Genomic DNA, 4,964 nt, shown 5'->3' with positions numbered 1-4,964 from the left:
CAACTCTAAACATAACCCTAACCGCAACAAGAAGCTGAACCCGAGTTAGACCCGAAAAAACACGTACGGTGCCACTTTTTGCCATCAAAAAGTGCTCTCAGTGGAAGCCTTTGGGTACACCTGAACTCCCTGGGGGAGCCTTTAGGCAACCCCACACTCAACAGGACTCTGCGTCTTCACTCTTTCCTAACAACCCTAAACATAACCCTAACCGCAACAAGAAGCTGAACCCGAGTTAGACCCGAAAAAACACGTACGGTGCCACTTTCTGCCATCCAAAAGTGCTCTCAGCGGAAGCCTTTGGGTACACCTGAACTCCCTGGGGGAGCCTTTACGCAACCCCACACTCAACAGGACTCTGCGTCTTCGCTCTTTCCTAACAACCCTAAACATAAGCCTAACCGCAACAAGAAGCTGAACCCGAGTTAGACCCGAAAAAACACGTACGGTGCCACTTTCTGCCATCCAAAAGTGCTCTCAGCGGAAGCCTTTGGGTACACCTGAACTCCCTGGGGGAGCCTTTACGCAACCCCACACTCAACAGGACTCTGCGTCTTCACTCTTTCCTAACAACCCTAAACATAACCCTAACCGCAACAAGAAGCTGAACCCGAGTTAGACCCGAAAAAACACGTACGGTGCCACTTTCTGCCATCAAAAAGTGCTCTCAGTGGAAGCCTTTGGGTACACCTGAACTCCCTGGGGGAGCCTTTACGCAACCCCACACTCAACAGGACTCTGCGTCTTCACTCTTTCCTAACAACCCTAAACATAACCCTAACCGCAACAAGAAGCTGAACCCGAGTTAGACCCGAAAAAACACGTACGGTGCCACTTTCTGCCATCAAAAAGTGCTCTCAGCGGAAGCCTTTGGGTACACCTGAACTCCCTGGGGGAGCCTTTACGCAACCCCACACTCAACAGGACTCTGCGTCTTCACTCTTTCCTAACAACCCTAAACATAACCCTAACCGCAACAAGAAGCTGAACCCGAGTTAGACCCGAAAAAACACGTACGGTGCCACTTTCTGCCATCAAAAAGTGCTCTCAGCGGAAGCCTTTGGGTACACCTGAACTCCCTGGGGGAGCCTTTACGCAACCCCACACTCAACAGGACTCTGCGTCTTCACTCTTTCCTAACAACCCTAAACATAACCCTAACCGCAACAAGAAGCTGAACCCGAGTTAGACCCGAAAAAACACGTACGGTGCCACTTTCTGCCATCAAAAAGTGCTCTCAGCGGAAGCCTTTGGGTACACCTGAACTCCCTGGGGGAGCCTTTACGCAACCCCACACTCAACAGGACTCTGCGTCTTCACTCTTTCCTAACAACCCTAAACATAACCCTAACCGCAACAAGAAGCTCAACCCGAGTTAGACCCGAAAAAACACGTACGGTGCCACTTTCTGCCATCAAAAAGTGCTCTCAGCGGAAGCCTTTGGGTACACCTGAACTCCCTGGGGGAGCCTTTACGCAACCCCACACTCAACAGGACTCTGCGTCTTCACTCTTTCCTAACAACCCTAAACATAACCCTAACCGCAACAAGAAGCTAAACCCGAGTTAGACCCGAAAAAACACGTACGGTGCCACTTTCTGCCATCAAAAAGTGCTCTCAGCGGAAGCCTTTGGGTACACGTGAACTCCCTGGGGGAGCCTTTACGCAACCCCACACTCAACAGGACTCTGCGTCTTCACTCTTTCCTAACAACCCTAAACATAACCCTAACCGCAACAAGAAGCTGAACCCGAGTTAGACCCGAAAAAACACGTACGGTGCCACTTTCTGCCATCAAAAAGTGCTCTCAGCGGAAGCCTTTGGGTACACCTGAACTCCCTGGGGGAGCCTTTACGCAACCCCACACTCAACAGGACTCTGCGTCTTCACTCTTTCCTAACAACCCTAAACATAACCCTAACCGCAACAAGAAGCTGAACCCGAGTTAGACCCGAAAAAACACGTACGGTGCCACTTTCTGCCATCCAAAAGTGCTCTCAGCGGAAGCCTTTGGGTACACCTGAACTCCCTGGGGGAGCCTTTACGCAACCCCACACTCAACAGGACTCTGCGTCTTCACTCTTTCCTAACAACTCTAAACATAACCCTAACCGCAACAAGAAGCTGAACCCGAGTTAGACCCGAAAAAACACGTACGGTGCCACTTTTTGCCATCAAAAAGTGCTCTCAGCGGAAGCCTTTGGGTACACCTGAACTCCCTGGGGGAGCCTTTACGCAACCCCACACTCAACAGGACTCTGCGTCTTCACTCTTTCCTAACAACCCTAAACATAACCCTAACCGCAACAAGAAGCTGAACCCGAGTTAGACCCGAAAAAACACGTACGGTGCCACTTTCTGCCATCCAAAAGTGCTCTCAGCGGAAGCCTTTGGGTACACCTGAACTCCCTGGGGGAGCCTTTACGCAACCCCACACTCAACAGGACTCTGCGTCTTCGCTCTTTCCTAACAACCCTAAACATAAGCCTAACCGCAACAAGAAGCTGAACCCGAGTTAGACCCGAAAAAACACGTACGGTGCCACTTTCTGCCATCCAAAAGTGCTCTCAGCGGAAGCCTTTGGGTACACCTGAACTCCCTGGGGGAGCCTTTACGCAACCCCACACTCAACAGGACTCTGCGTCTTCACTCTTTCCTAACAACCCTAAACATAACCCTAACCGCAACAAGAAGCTGAACCCGAGTTAGACCCGAAAAAACACGTACGGTGCCACTTTCTGCCATCAAAAAGTGCTCTCAGCGGAAGCCTTTGGGTACACCTGAACTCCCTGGGGGAGCCTTTACGCAACCCCACACTCAACAGGACTCTGCGTCTTCACTCTTTCCTAACAACCCTAAACATAACCCTAACCGCAACAAGAAGCTGAACCCGAGTTAGACCCGAAAAAACACGTACGGTGCCACTTTCTGCCATCCAAAAGTGCTCTCAGCGGAAGCCTTTGGGTACACCTGAACTCCCTGGGGGAGCCTTTACGCAACCGCACAGTCAACAGGACTCTGCGTCTTCACTCTTTCCTAACAACCCTAAACATAACCCTAACCGCAACAAGAAGCTGAACCCGAGTTAGACCCGAAAAAACACGTACGGTGCCACTTTCTGCCATCAAAAAGTGCTCTCAGCGGAAGCCTTTGGGTACACGTGAACTCCCTGGGGGAGCCTTTACGCAACCCCACACTCAACAGGACTCTGCGTCTTCACTCTTTCCTAACAACCCTAAACATAACCCTAACCGCAACAAGAAGCTGAACCCGAGTTAGACCCGAAAAAACACGTACGGTGCCACTTTCTGCCATCAAAAAGTGCTCTCAGCGGAAGCCTTTGGGTACACCTGAACTCCCTGGGGGAGCCTTTACGCAACCCCACACTCAACAGGACTCTGCGTCTTCACTCTTTCCTAACAACCCTAAACATAACCCTAACCGCAACAAGAAGCTGAACCCGAGTTAGACCCGAAAAAACACGTACGGTGCCACTTTCTGCCATCAAAAAGTGCTCTCAGCGGAAGCCTTTGGGTACACCTGAACTCCCTGGGGGAGCCTTTACGCAACCCCACACTCAACAGGACTCTGCGTCTTCACTCTTTCCTAACAACCCTAAACATAACCCTAACCGCAACAAGAAGCTGAACCCGAGTTAGACCCGAAAAAACACGTACGGTGCCACTTTCTGCCATCCAAAAGTGCTCTCAGCGGAAGCCTTTGGGTACACCTGAACTCCCTGGGGGAGCCTTTACGCAACCGCACAGTCAACAGGACTCTGCGTCTTCACTCTTTCCTAACAACCCTAAACATAACCCTAACCGCAACAAGAAGCTGAACCCGAGTTAGACCCGAAAAAACACGTACGGTGCCACTTTCTGCCATCAAAAAGTGCTCTCAGCGGAAGCCTTTGGGTACACCTGAACTCCCTGGGGGAGCCTTTACGCAACCTCACACTCAACAGGACTCTGCGTCTTCACTCTTTCCTAACAACCCTAAACATAACCCTAACCGCAACAAGAAGCTGAACCCGAGTTAGACCCGAAAAAACACGTACGGTGCCACTTTCTGCCATCAAAAAGTGCTCTCAGCGGAAGCCTTTGGGTACACCTGAACTCCCTGGGGGAGCCTTTACGCAACCCCACACTCAACAGGACTCTGCGTCTTCACTCTTTCCTAACAACCCTAAACATAACCCTAACCGCAACAAGAAGCTGAACCCGAGTTAGACCCGAAAAAACACGTACGGTGCCACTTTCTGCCATCAAAAAGTGCTCTCAGCGGAAGCCTTTGGGTACACCTGAACTCCCTGGGGGAGCCTTTACGCAACCCCACACTCAACAGGACTCTGCGTCTTCACTCTTTCCTAACAACCGTAAACATAACCCTAACAGGAACAAGAAGCTCAACCCGAGTTAGACCCGAAAAAACACGTACGGTGCCACTTTCTGCCATCAAAAAGTGCTCTCAGCGGAAGCCTTTGGGTACACCTGAACTCCCTGGGGGAGCCTTTACACAACCCCACACTCAACAGGACTCTGCGTCTTCACTCTTTCCTAACAACCCTAAACATAACCCTAACCGCAACAAGAAGCTGAACCCGAGTTAGACCCGAAAAAACACGTACGGTGCCACTTTCTGCCATCAAAAAGTGCTCTCAGCGGAAGCCTTTGGGTACACCTGAACTCCCTGGGGGAGCCTTTACGCAACCCCACACTCAACAGGACTCTGCGTCTTCACTCTTTCCTAACAACCCTAAACATAACCCTAACAGGAACAAGAAGCTGAACCCGAGTTAGACCCGAAAAAACACGTACGGTGCCACTTTCTGCCATCCAAAAGTGCTCTCAGCGGAAGCCTTTGGGTACACCTGAACTCCCTGGGGGAGCCTTTACACAACCCCACACTCAACAGGACTCTGCGTCTTCACTCTTTCCTAACAACCCTAAACATAACCCTAACCG

This window comes from Anser brachyrhynchus, assembly GCF_964034855.1.
Source record: "Anser brachyrhynchus genome assembly, contig: SCAFFOLD_55, whole genome shotgun sequence".
NCBI classification, from domain to species: domain Eukaryota; kingdom Metazoa; phylum Chordata; class Aves; order Anseriformes; family Anatidae; genus Anser; species Anser brachyrhynchus.
The sequence above is the reverse complement of the archived record's forward strand: the minus strand, read 5'-3'. Positions refer to the sequence as shown.